This window comes from Nicotiana tabacum, chromosome 20 (assembly GCF_000715075.1).
Source record: "Nicotiana tabacum cultivar K326 chromosome 20, ASM71507v2, whole genome shotgun sequence".
NCBI classification, from domain to species: Eukaryota; Viridiplantae; Streptophyta; class Magnoliopsida; order Solanales; family Solanaceae; genus Nicotiana; species Nicotiana tabacum.
This window is the reverse complement of record NC_134099.1, coordinates 160,771,769-160,786,734: the sequence shown is the minus strand read 5'-3', so window position 1 is coordinate 160,786,734 and position 14,966 is coordinate 160,771,769. Positions and strand designations below refer to the sequence as shown.

The following is a 14,966-nucleotide window of genomic DNA, read 5'->3' as shown; positions in this document are numbered from 1 at the left end:
GTGGGGGAGAAGATATTCACGGCATAACCTACACAGCCTCCAACAAGGTTTCTAAGGTAACAACTACACACGGGAAATGGGTGCGGCAGGTTTTAGAAAATGAAAGTATTTCGTTCGATGACGCAGATACCGAAGAAGCGATAACTCCACATAATGACGCTCTGGTAATATCTTTACTTGTATATGATACTAATGTAAAACGAGTTTTGATTGATCCAGGGAGTTCCGTAAATATTATACTACTAAGGGTATTACGTGAAATGCAAGCTGAGGACAAAGTGATACCCAAGGCGCACACCTTGTCAGGCTTCGACAATTCAAGTGTGGTAACAAAAGGAGAGGTAATTCTAACAACTTTTGCTACGGGTGTTGTTAAAGAAACTAAATTTCAGGTAGTTGATATGGAAATGGCCTACAATATGATCATGGGGAGACCATGGATACATGATATGGATGTTGTCCCATCAACTCTACATCAAGTTATTAAATTCCCATCACCATGGGGAATTTGCCAAATTCGTGGGGATCAGCAGACGGCTAGAAGTGTCAACGCTGTAACAGGTACGAGCACCATAAATAAAGAAAAATAGCAATTACAGGAAACAGTTGAAGGTGTAAAAGATCAAACTTCAGCTGAACAAGAAAAGACAGATTTGGACTCGAGGCCTGATACAATTCAGGAACCTGAAGAAATTAAAAGCATCAAAACAACAATTGAAGAGCTCGAGGCAGTGATATTATTTGAGCAATGGCCTGAACGGAAGGTTTATGTCGGAGCCAATTTAAGCTCAGACATGCGAGGTATGATAATTGAATTTTTAAAAGCTAACGTAGACTGCTTTGCTTGGTCCCACGCTGATATGACAGGGATACCACCGGATGTGATGACTCACAAACTCAATGAGGACCCCTCTTTCACACCAATAAAGCAAAAGAAAAGAAAGCAAGGTGCTTTCAAGAACCAGGTGATTCAGGATAAGGTCCAAAAATTATTAAAAATCGGATCGATCCGCGAGGTAAAGTATCCTAATTGGCTAGCTAACACGGTGGTCGTACCCAAGAAAAATGGTAAGTGGTGCGTTTGTGTAGATTATACCGATCTAAACAAAGCCTGTTCAAAAGATTCTTTTCCTTTACCGCATATAGACCAACTAATTGATGCAACCGCATGTCATGAACTTTTAAGCTTTTTAGATGCATATTCGGGATATAATCAAATTAAAATGGATCCTAGTGATGAAGAAAAAACTTCTTTCATCACAGACAGGGGGGCTTACTGTTATAAAGTAATGCCCTTTGGTCTCAAAAATGCTGGGGCAACCTATCAAAGGTTGGTCACCAAAATGTTCCAAGAACATTTAGGGAAGACAATGGAAGTATATATAGACGATATGCTCGTCAAAACCCAGCAGTCTCATGATCACATTTCTCATCTATCTGTTACATTTGATATTTTACGAAAATTTAATATGAAACTCAACCCAGAAAAATGTGCATTTGGAGTTGCATCAGGTAAGTTTTTGGGTTTTCTTGTTTCTAACCGTGGTATTGAGGTAAATCCTTCTCAGATCAAAGCAATAGAAGAAATCCCTGATATCCTTACTAATAAGAAGGAAGTCCAAAGATTAACGGGAAGAATTGCAGCTTTGGGGAGATTTATTTCCAAATCCTCAGAAAAGTGTTTCAAGTTTTTCTCTGCACTCAAAAAGCAAGATCATTTCGAATGGAATGAAGATTGTCAACAAGCCCTTAGAAATTTGAAAGCTTATTTGTCAAAACCACCGTTATTGGCAAAACCAAAGGTGGGGGAAAAGCTTCTCATCTATCTGGCTGTATCTGAAGTTGCGGTCAGTGCTGTTTTAGTCCGAGAGGACCAAGGTAAACAATCTCCTATTTATTATGTAAGTAAGTCCTTATTAGATGCTGAGACATGATACCCACAACTAGAAAAGTTAGCATTAGCTTTGATCATGGCATCTAGAAAATTAAGACCTTATTTTCAATGTCATCCCATTATTGTAGTTACTGCTTTTCCGCTTCGAAATATTTTGCATAAACACGAACTTTCAGGAAGATTAACAAAATGGGCTATAGAACTAAGTGAATACGAAATCATTTATCAACCCAGGACCGCTATAAAATCTCAAGTACTAGCTAATTTCGTGGCCGATTTTAGTCAGGGGATGCATTTAGAAGAAGAAAAAGAATTACTAGGTTTTAGTGGTGCAAACCCGGGGACTTGGGTTTTATTCACTGATGGTTCATCTAATGTAAAAGGGGCAGGCCTAGGGATAGTCCTCGTACCACCTACGGGTGAGACTATTAGACAGGCTATAAAATGTCACTCTATAACTAACAATGAAGCAGAGTATGAGGCTGTAATTGCAGGTCTAGAATTGGCACGAGAACTCGGCATAACACAGATTATAATCAAGAGTGATTCTCAACTCGTGATCAATCAAATGCTGGGGACTTATACAGCCAGGGAGACGTGAATGCAAGAATACCTCGCAATGGTACGGGAGTTAATAAAGCAATTCCAAACTTGGAAAGTAGTGCAGATCCCAAGAGATGAGAATGTAGAGGCGGATGCTTTAGCTAATCTTGCATCTGCAGTAGACGTAGCAAACGGTACAAATGCTTCAGTCATACATTTATTTCATTCCGTTTTGGAACCTGATAAAAACGAGGTAAATTTTAATCATTTAACATGGGATTGGAGAAACGAAATTGTTGCCTTTTTACAGCACGGTACCGTGCCTAATGACAAAGGAAAGGCTCACGCGCTTCGCAAAAAAGCTGCTCGATATTGTTTATATCAAGGAAATCTTTATCGAAAGATGTTCGGTGGACCACTAGCAAGGTGTCTCGGACCCTCTCAAACAGAATATGTGATGAGAGAAGTGCACGAAGGACATTTTAGAAATCACGCAGGGGGGAGGTCACTGGTAAGAACATTAATTCGCGCAGGATATTATTGGCCTGAGATGGAAGAAGAGGCAAACAGTTTCGTGTCCAAATGTGATAAATGTCAAAGATACGATAATAATATGCACAGACTAGCTGAGTTACTACACCCTGTTATAGCCCCGTGGCCCTTTATGAAATGGGGAATGGATATCGTAGGTCCACTTCCACAAGCAAAAGGTCAAGTAAAGTTTCTACTTGTACTCACAGATTATTTCACTAAATGGGTAGAAGCAGGAGCATTTAAACAGGTACGAGAGAAGGAAGTTAAAGACTTCATATGGCGAAATATAATATGCCGCTTTGGAGCACCAAAGGAGATCGTGTGTGATAATGGACCACAATTCATAGGAGCTCAAATCACAGAATTTCTTCGAAGTTGGCAGATTAAAAGGATAACGTCTACGCCATACCATCCAGTGGGTAATGGACAAGCGGAATCCACTAACAAAGTCATTATCAACAACTTGAAGAAGAGGTTACATGATTCAAAAGGTAATTGTCCTGAGGTGTTACCTGGAGTATTATGGGCTTATCGTACAACGACAAAAACAAGCACTGGAGAAACACCATTTTCAATGGTTTATGGTGCGGAAGCCTTAATTCCAATTAAAATAGGTGAACCAAGCACACGGTACGATCGGGCAACGGAGGAATCTAATGATGAAGAGATGCGGGTCAACCTTGATTTGCTTGAAGGAAGAAGAGAAGCTGCATTGATAAGAATGGCAGCACAAAAGCAAGTAATTGAACGATATTACAATAGGAAAACACGCCTCAGATTTTTCAAATTTGGGGACTTCGTGCTTAAAAAGGTATTCCAATCTGCAAAGGCTGCTAATTCAGGAAAGCTAAGTCCAACGTGGGAAGGACCATACAAAGTTCGTGACATTGCGGGAAAAGGAGCATACGAGTTGGAGACAATGGACGACAAAGTTTTACCCTCACATTGGAATGCCGTCCATTTAAAGAGGTATTACTTCTGAAAAAGTACCCGCGGTCAGGTATCACCATGTTAAAATTTCTCTCTTGAATTATTAATGTTTTACTAACGATTTTAGATGCTAGGCAAAAAACCCTAACTCGTGCCAAATGATGAGTCACAACCTGCAAGGCAAAATGGAGTATTCTTAATTTCCCAGCCCAGGGTTACAATTAATCTGATGGAAATACACACGATTTAGGTAGTCTTCATCTATAATCGCACCTCCGAGTCCCGTATATTTTTCTGTTTCAGGAAAAGGGCCAAAATAAAAGAAATAAACAAGTGCTCGAGGTTTCATACTTCACCGCTCAAACACTTGGGGGACTACATATTATACACAGATTTGTGTAGAAAAACATATATGAATATCGAACAAAAGTCGGCCATAAAGAGACAAGTGTTGAGAAAAAGTTACGAAGTCTTCAGCATTCATGAGAACAACAGAGTCATCTCTCAAACTCATAAACAAAGTTACCTCTCAAACCCTTCTTAATATATAAAGATAGGGTCATGACTATGTACTGAAACAGGTTATGAAGAAAAACCTTGTTTATTCTATGTTATGTACAAATCTGTTACAAGAAAAACAGTTACGAGAAAGTTGTAGATGTATTGTAATACATGTAATAGTCAAACACTTGTTAAAGTTCATGAATAAAAACTTGCCAAAGTTGTTTCATACAAAACATGTGTATTCCTATTTCTTTCATCGTATTATAACACCATTATGAAGTTGAGACGTCTTCTTCATTAAGTGTCGATAAAATAAAAGGGCCCTCTTTTATAAGCCTCATGTTGATAATCCATGAGAAGAATCATAAAGCATTTTAAAAGGATAAAAATGTTAAGCTATTCTATAAGTCCTAGATAATAGGCAAGAATAAAATATACAGAAGTACCAATAAAAACTTCTTAATATAAAAGACTAAGTACAAACTTAGTCAGCAAAATATTTGCTTTTTACAAATGCCCCATTATGATAACTGGGGACTTCGTCAAAAGATCCCTTAAAGTTGCCAAGGGATAGCACCACTAATTAATAAAAACAAAAACAACAGTAAAGTTTGAAATACATTCAACTAGTCACTGAAGGGGTTGGAACATCAGAAGTTGCAATTTCATTTTCAGGAGCAATTTCAATTGGGCTTGGAATGTTGAAATCACCGAGGGAAGCAAGAGTCACAGGAGCTTCAGCTTCCATGGACTGTGTCATAGAAGTTTCACCCTCGGGAGCCTGAATTGCAACTCCAATTGCCGCAGTATCCACTTCTTCATTTAAAAGCTCTTCCGTTCCAGGAACTTCAAGTGCAGGAGAAGGAGTATCAACAGGTTGTTGACTTTTCTCGATAGTGTCTAAGACTTTGGCTAATTCAGATTGCAAATCAAAGCTTTCCTGAGCAGCTTCCATCAAAGCATCACGGCGAGATTTAAGGAAAGCCCAACTTACCTCTATGTTGAAGTTCTCCTCCAGAAGTCCATACTCCCTTTCCCACATAGCAAGATCATTCTTCAATATTTGATGTTCAGCTAAATGGGAATCAAGGGAAGCTTCAAGGGAGGCATGAGAACTCTTCAAAGCTCGAATCTCGTCAGAGAAGGTCTGTAAGTCAGCTTGAGCTTGAGTCAAGCTTTGCACTAATTCTCCTGCATACTCTTCTTTCTTGGCTAAAAGTGCCTTAAGTTCCCTGACTTCTTCACTAGCCTTTGATAATTGTTCTGACAATGAGCATTCCAAAAGCTCTTTATCTCTTTTAAACTGGCTTGAAGAAGCCTTGGCAGTTGCTAGTTCAGAAGTCAAACCACGCTTTTGCTGCTCCAGGAGATTTCTACTTTCTTGCAACTCCTCTATGGTCCTCTGAGCATTCTCAAACTGTTCTTTCCAATTAGCTGCTTCAAGCTGGGCTCCCCTGGCTATTTCCTTCGCCTCATGGATAGATTTTTCAGACTCACGGGTTTTTCTTTCCAGAAGGGAAATTCTTCCCATCAATTCTGTACCAATGAGGTTAGCCTACAGAGACAACTCATAGAAATGAGGATTTGTAGATTAAAAACAAAAAACTTGTTGGTAAAGGAAAAATACCTTCAAAGTAGAATGAACTATGTCATTCATCAGAGTCAGGCAGCTGTGGCTCTCCATCTTCTTCTTCTCAATATCTCCGATTAGAGGCTCGAGCCAAACATCAGCTCTACCAGTCTTTCTCAAAAGGCTATGGTTGGCAGAAACTTCAAGAGTAAAACTTCTCATAGCCATGGTTCCACTGCTAGAACCCGCTTCTGTATGATGAACAAAGGGAGAAGGAGCAATGGAAGGAGGAGTAGTAGAAAAGGTAAACACATCAGCAGGAGTCATAGGAGTCAAAGTAGGAATGGAAGGAGAAGATGTAGAAACCAACACAGGAGCGGAAGCAGGTGCAATTGAAACTGGCAAAGGAACGGAAGCCCTCAAAGCTGGTAAAGAAATATTGTCATTTGGCAAAGGAATGGAGGAAATAGGAACGAATGAGGAGAGAGGAGCTTCATCAAAAACAGGGCCGAGCTCGCCACTCTCAAAACCACTATCAAAAAGACGCTGAGTTAATTCATTAGTATCTCTTGGCACGGTGTCCTCGTCAGAATGAATCAAAACAAGCTCGGTGGATGAGGTTTGTGCAGGGGTATCTTCAATTTCATCACTATTAATGACTCGTCTCCTAACTCTTGGCCTGGCAATTAAAGAGGTATCTTCCTCTTCCTCATTCTCAGAACTTTCTCCTATAGCTTTCCTTTTGGGAAGCGAAGCTCGAGCCTTGTTCAAATCAAGTGCAACATTAGCAGACATGCGAATGGGCATAGCTACTTCAGCTGCCATTCCTCTAACACCAAATCCTGATTAAAAGAAGGATACATAATCAACATTGAGAAAAAGGTGTTTAACATGTAAATAGGGACATACAATGTGTTTTCACCTTCCAGCCGTGTAAAGAAGAAATTGATTTCCAAGTTCTTTGATCCTTAGGAGCAATCTTCAAAATTGAATCTACCCAACCACGGAAGTCAGGAATAAGTTCCACATCTCCCATGGTTGCTACAAAAAACCAAAAAGAGACGAAGTTAGAAAAAGAATCAGAATTCTCAAAAATAGGTGCGGTAAATAAAAGGAAACTTACGTGCAAAATTTCACTTCTCAGGGAAGGGAATATTTGTTTCACCAAGCAAGTCCACCGTACGTACAACAACGTAACAGGTGTACCATCCACGATCTCTGTCATCTTCAAGGCTTACCAAGACCTTTTTGCTTCTTGTAGTTAAGGTAAAAACCTCATGGTGCATTAAATTGGAATGGTATAAATGAATAAGGTGAGAAAGGGTGAAGTTGACATTGGCTTTGGCAGATAAGTATCTTAGACAAGCCACTACTCTCCACACTAGGGGACCGATTTGGGCCAAACAGATTTTAAAGAAACGGCAAAAGTCAATAATGACTGGGTCAACCGGAGGATTAAAACCCAAAGTAAATGGGTAAGTATAAACAGAAGAGTAACCACTTCTAAAGGAAGAAATTCTTTGATTTGGGGAAGGAATTGACATTCGAAGACTATTGCTCCAGTTACAATCCCTTCTGATGGTAGGAATTGTAAGCTCGGTCACTAATGAAGGATAAGTGTCAGCTTTTTCTAAATTTACAATTTGCTTTTGAAGAGACGTTCTATCACTCCCAAAAGACAAATCACTGGGAACAATTTCATCGACTAAAGGTTCTTGAGAAGAATCAAGGATTTCTTTACCTTTAGAAGAATGGGTCTTCGGAATAGAACTCCCGATACTAGAAGAAGAAGAAGAAGCAGGACCAGATAAACCACCACGAGCGGACCCTAGACCCAAGCTCCGAAGCCTACCTTCTCTGCCTCTCCTATGTCTTACGGGGGCATTGGGGAAGTGATCGAGAATTGGAACTTTTCTAGGGTTAGGGTTTGGAGATGACATTGTTGAAGAAGGATGTACTAAAGGGGAGAGAAAATACAAGTAAGTAAGAAATCGCTTGTTGAAGATCTATGAAGAAGAAGGTAAACGAAAGAGGGTTAAAATGCTTATAATGACAACCGTCAAACTTAGAAGTGCAATGAAGGAAAGCCTATAATAAAGGCAACTATCATTTCGTGAATAGTGTGAATGAAGAAGTCTCGAAAAAAGGGTGTAGAATTGCAGAACCAGTCAGAAGGTGACACGTATGTAAGGCATTAAATGGAAGGGACAATTGAAGTGTCAGTATTTGTCATAATATTAATTACGGCAAAAATTCCCTTTTTATGAAGATCTACTTCCCAATTATTTACTTGATAAATAAATGGAAAGTGGGGAGACTATCTGTATTGGGAAAAACTGAATTTACATTGTAGATGATGTGGCATGACACGTGGATTGGTCAAACGGTCAAAACACAATAAATAGCCAAGAGGCACGGGCGACAACAGATAAGGGAAAAAGAAAGCAACATAGGTGTGGACCGTTACTAAAATAGGTACGAGTCTCGTACCTATCCAAGTCATTTAAAAATCGAAGATTGGAAGAAATTGAAGATACGAATCTGATGACGTAAAAGAGTCTAAATACAACATTAAATATCAAATACGTTAGAACATTTGAATAAATGATTGTGTAACGTTTCTTTTATTGTCATTTATTGCTCATAATTGCCTCATTAAGACAAAGGCATTACATCTTCTCCTAGAATTAACTATAAAAGGAGAAGAACTCACCATCTGTAAGGATACGAAATACTATTGGGATCTTACTGAAATACAAAACTATTTACTACTTTACCATCATTCTCAAAAATATTTTATTTTCGTCTCCTGATTATCAGTAACCCGAATTTCTTTTTTAGCTTTGACCAAAGACTCAAATTTTTGGTTAAACAGAGTGGAAGGCCTCCAGGTTTAAAAAAGAGAAAAAAATAAAAACACACACTAACTTAAAAGTTCATACATGATCATCCAAATTACATTGGCTAATACTCATCCTCCTCTTCCTCGTCATCGTCATCATCACCACCACTATCATCATCATCAACACCTATAGGAGAGAAAAAAAGAAATCAGTTAAGTCAATAGTTCTAGACTTAATATAAATCTAATTAAAGTAAAAATCCTACATGAATTTTGCAAGCAAGGGAAGTTTAGCATCAAGACAACGTATATAGCAGCAAGGCCTCAATTTCAGAAAGTTACATTGAAGAATTTTGTGCTGGGAGATGTTACTATACCAAGGCATCGACTTATTCTGTGGCTAGCTCTCAACCAAAGGTTAGCAACAGTGGATAGATTGGCAAAACGGAAGATTGATGTACCAAAAGAATGTGTGTTATGCACTAGCCAGAAAGAAGAGACGCTGGATCACCTTTTCTTTGAATGTGCTTATGCTAGATCAATATGGGTTGCATTAGTAGGCTGGTTGAAAGAAAAACACAACATTGGAAGTTGGGAACATGAATTAAAATGGCTGATCAAGAGGACAAATAACAGTAGACCACGAGCTCAAGTTCTCACATTTTTATTTGTAGCAACAGTTTATTACACATGGATGAAGATGAACAAAAGAAGATTTCAGAACCAGTGTATTACATATGCAGAAAGAGTTCGCGAAATAGCTTAGCAGCTGCATATCAAAGGCCAGAACAGGAGCAAATGGAAGTCAATGTTAGAACAATTAAATAGATATCCTAGTGAAAACAATGTATAAATCAGGAAGAGATTCGGAAAAATACATAACTGTAGTTATGAGAATAGAAAGACTGTAAAGGATCTAGCTCTAGAGTCCCGTGGGCTAGCGGATGTAAATATTTCCATTGGTTAAATACAAAATTTTAATTTGACCAAAACAAAAAAAAGTGTTTGCGTTCAGAAAGGAAATCTTTCTTATATTCTTTTTTAAGATAGACAGTATTATTATTCAATAGATTTTACCAAAATTGTTACTCTAGATAAGCAAGAAAATAACGAAGTTCCAGCTTCGAGCTACTAGCCCCTCAGCCTTGCTTTATAAATCATTTGGATAACCAATTATCTGCGTTTGTTTTGACAAATAATATTTATGAGGATGGAATTTCCTTGTTAATTACTACTTGTTTACACTAATAGAAACTATATAAATGCTTCTTGCTTTTATTGCTAAAATACTCATCTTTTCAATTGATAGTACTTCTTTCAAGAACTTTTACCTCTAATAGATAAAACCAATAAATTACTAAAGCTTTAACAGCGGTGTCAAACAAAATGAATAATTAGTAAAAGGCATGTTAAAAGAATTAAAGAATTAATTTAACTGAGTTTTAAAATGAGACTTGAATGTACAAAGTTGAATTTTCTGTACCTGAATCAGAGTTGGTAGTTTCTTCTCTCGTAAATAAAGATCTCGTATCCAGTATTTTGATAATCTTCAACTTTTATATCTCGAATATCCCTGGCTGACTTGTCAACAGATTCGTAGCATTTCCTTACCTCAATGTACTTTAGAGAAGAGATCTCTCCGAAAGCAGAAGGGATCTCCTCAAGATATTCGCATTCACGCAAAACAAGCGTTCAAGCTTTGGAAAGGCCTCATCATCGGCAACATCCCATTCTTCAAATCCAACTATTTCTTGTAGTTTCAAGACTTTGAGTTCAGGAAAGTCGCCATTGCTCACTTCCCATACCTTCTTCTCAAATTTAATGCTTTTCATTTTCAGTACTTGAAGATTCTGAAGCAACGCAATGTTTGATAAGTGCTGAGGATGCAGGCAATACCTCTCTAGTGTCAAGTTTCTGAGATTTGGTGCGGAGATGCAAATGGGGATAGTTATAATGCGGAACATGAATGGCCAACAAATCTTCAGCGTCTCAATCTCTGTTGGAAAGTTCAACACATAGTACTGAACTTTGTCATCATCCTCATCTAGGAATGTGCATCTGAGTTCCCGAAGATTAGGTGTTTTTCTCAAAATCAGTTCCGCATCCTCGACACAAGAAAAATATGGAGCCGAAAAAGTTCTCAGATCATAAAGGCTTTTGGAGATCTCGAGTGAATATTTTGCATATTTTATATTGAAGCTGCAACTGGAAATATGGAAATGTCTCAAATTAACCATATTCCAGAGTGTAAGAGGCAGTGACATTACTCCATAATTGTGTAATATCAAAGTCTCGAGGTTCCAACAATTGGTTATGATTGATTTGTTCAACGATTTCTGAGTTCGTGCAGCAAAATATCTCAAGTAAACTAGATCTGTTGGGAAAGAATCAATAGTAGTGAACTGCAAATCCAACACTTTTAGAAACTTGAAGGTGTAAAAAATCTGGGAGACAATATCAAATGTAAGACAATCATTATGCAAAATTATAGAGCCAAAATGTGACCAACACGTGCTCCATTCTCCAATACGATACCATTTACCATAAATGGACATGCGATGAGCAAGTTGCTCGACACAGGAAACGTTGGAAGGAGAATTGGCATTTTGATCCCTGTAAATAAAGAAATTAGTATAAAACCATAATATAACTTGAACACTTAATTAGTTGAACCAAAAGAGTACCACTAATTGGTATATTACCATTTCATTCATTGGACAAGATTCTCTTCCTTTGCTCTCACCTTGCAGAAATCATGCAATAGGTCATGAACACGACATGCTTTGATCTTACCTCTAGAACTCCTCTTAGTTCCCATCACTAGATTTCTTCCAATAAGATTCCCCAAATAACCTTCTGCTATATCTTCCAAACTCTTTCCTTCACAACTTTTTACGAATCCTTCTGAGATCCACAACCGTATTAACTTCGAAACATTAATCACGTTGTCCTCTAAAAATGCTCCAAAGTAAAGAAAGCAAGACCTTAAATGATAGGGTAAAATCTGATAACTAATTTCTATTATGGCCCTTGAGTCATTGTGAATGTGGGGAACTAAATTATTGGCCACTTGTTCCCAACATTCTTCTTTCTTCTCCACCTCTGCCAGAACACCAGCTACCAAAGCAACTGAAAGAGGCAATTGACCACACTTTTTTGCTATTTGTCGTCCAATAGTCATTAGCAACGGAGGGCAGATTTCTTCCCCAAACACTTTTTTTCTAAGTAACTTCCAACTTTCTTCATCGTTAAACATACGGAGTGAAAGGGGATTACTTTGAAATCTGGCGTACTCAGCAATTTCAAGATTTCGTGTTGTTAGAATGATTCTACTTCCATTATTGGCATCTTGAAAACAACCCATTAGATCATCCCATACACTAGCTTCCCACACATCATCAACAAGGATAAGATATCTTTTGGAAAATAAAGCTTTGCGAAGCAGATCAGCTAATTCATCAGCTTTCTTTTCTCTAAATCAGAGTTCTCACTGATAACATCACGTAGAAGCGCCAATAACAAGTCCGTACGTGAATACACTTGAGACACACAAAAATCAGCACGAATATCAAAGTGAGAAACAACTAATCTGTCAGAGTAAAGTCTATAGGCCAGAGTCGTCTTGCCTAGACCAGGCATACCAACAATCGAGATAACATCTCGCCCTTTGGTGCCTTTTACTAGTTGGTCTCTTAAATTTTCTATAACATCGTCAAAACCCACAATTTCTTCATTCATCCTTAGAGACCTTTCCAAGTTCGATGTCGTATGAGATGTGAACGTGTTCGTTGCATCCTCAACCATTTTCTTTCCATGAATCTCTGCAACCTCATCTTTGACAAGAGTGGTGTCCTCCATGATATCCAAGAGCCAATGTTCGAGGCACCATACAGGAGCTTTTTCGCATATACAAGCATCAATTAAGTATTCTATCTCATATGCTTTGCCTATCAATTGTGTAGCACAACGTTGAATTTTGTCGATGTCATTGTGTTGCTCTTTTGCAACAGACACTAGAAAAGGTTTCCAGCTCTCGAGTTCCTTCTGAATTCTTTGAAGTAGCTTCATGGTAGAAGCTAGTGAATCTGAATGGTCGCTTTGGAACTCCTTCAGGCTGTTTAAAAGGAAATCAGCATAGCCTAATCCATGAATCCTTGGCATGTAATTAGATTGAAACGCCTTCCGAATGGGCGTGAGTTTCTTCTTATTAATTATTTGTTGAATGTTTCCCAACAAATTAAGAACTTGTGTCGGGATCACTTCTACCAGTGCCATGACTTCCTTCTCCTCCTCCTCGCCTTTATATAATGAGTAAACCATGAGTCCGACGTCAATAATGAAAGTGTCAATATCTCGAAGAAGAAGTTCAAGATCTCGTATTGGCACATGGATGATATTGGCTCTCAAGAAGTCGAGCATCTCTTTAGGATTACCATGTGATCCTTCAAAGCAACACTCTGACTGGAGTTACTACTAGTTGGCAGCTCCACCAAATCGTGTTGGATAGTCTCCAAAAAGTTGGCTTCACCGTCGGCTGCATGCTCATGATTTTGGATGTTGGGACACCATCCTGACTGTATTCTCGACTTTAAAACTTCCAGGAGTGCAATATATATCTTGCAGATGCTTGGCTGAATGGGCTTAAATTTCATTTGCAAGAAAAGGGAGACATTGATTTCACCTAGAACAGCCACATCTTGATAACGATCTTCGTAGCCATAGCATGAAAAATCCAACCAGAAAAGCATTGATGCATGGCCGGTCACAGCTAAAACATGAGTGAAGAAATTAGCAAGATGTTGGCTCTGATGCTCTATGAACCTCTCTGAAACAAAGCAAACAAAAGTTCGCAGAAGTTTCATTTCCTTTAAAACATCATCAATATGTTCCTTAGTTTCTGGAACATAAAGAAGTAATGAGCAAGGATCATCAACTAGATCACGAAGAATCTCCACCACAGTATCCATGAAATCCATTACAAATTTGGGAATAGCAATACCATCCTTCTTGGCTGAAATTAGTGGTAATGATGATATTTTAGAAAAGGAGTATTTGGCTCTAATTTCCATCTTAGTCAACAAAATCTTGTTTTGTACCTTCGAGGCATAGATATCAACGTACTCGGCTAGGTGGAAATCAGAAGAGTGAATTAAAGCATCTTGAACCAGCGTGTGGACTTTCTGAGTGACATCTAGCATGTTTGGTTCATCTATGAGGCTCTGCAAGTAGAGAAAAATACCCAAAAATTTGAATTCCCTTATAAAGAATTGGACTATTTCTTTCGAATTCGAAACATTGCCAAGTTGTTGCAGACGTTCAAAAAGACCATTCATTGAAGACAGATATTGGTTAGAAGACATTCTTTTCTGAGAAGTGATGAAGAATTAAAAGAAAATGTGATGAAGTTGATCTGCAAAGGGGAAGAAGGAGAGCCACTGTGATGTTTGATACTACTAAGCCTTTTTCATAGAAAACAAAATACTATACTACTCAGGAGGTTCTTTTTTACCTCTTTGTTTAGAATTTTATATTAGTTATCAGCTATCATTAACCACTCAATAAATTTCCATTCAGATTATATATCAGCAATATGCATTAATTGTCATGTTACAGTTGACTTTAAGGACAAAGAGCAGCATCATTTACCAAATCATGTTTTTTCGTGTTTCTTTTTTATTTATTCTGTTTCATATGGCTCTTGACCCTTCTAAAGGGCAAGTCCTTTTCTATTAGGATACGTCAACTTATATTCGATTAATGTTAGGATCGGTCAACTAAAATGAAGTTTTACAGCTTAAACAAATATTGGAAGACTATGTATGCAGTTAAAAGTTATACTTTTTAGATGCAAATTTCTCAACACCTGATATGAGATGCTCAAGCAAGGCTCGTAAGTTAATGACTAGTGCTAAAAGAAAAATCGACTAAAAACAACAAGTCTGCAATTTTTTCTGCTAAAAACATACAACCGAAGGAGAGATGATCTAGTTACCCTTTTTCAGAATTTTGAATTCCAGAATTAGAGTATAAAAATAGAGTAATTAAAGTATGGAATGCATGTGGCACGAGATTCCTTTTGTTATCATGTGCAATGACAAGTTTATAGCAATTTACATTTCTTAGTAATTATAATATTAAAGATGATAGAG

The 14,966-nt window shown here is 38.0% G+C and overlaps 1 pseudogene; it reads right to left on the bottom strand.

Moving 5' to 3' along the window:
* Nucleotides 1-8,645: 8,645 nt before the first annotated feature.
* Nucleotides 8,646-14,305, bottom strand: LOC107774247 (late blight resistance protein R1-A-like; annotated as a pseudogene).
* Between the last annotated feature and the right edge of the window lie 661 nt (nucleotides 14,306-14,966).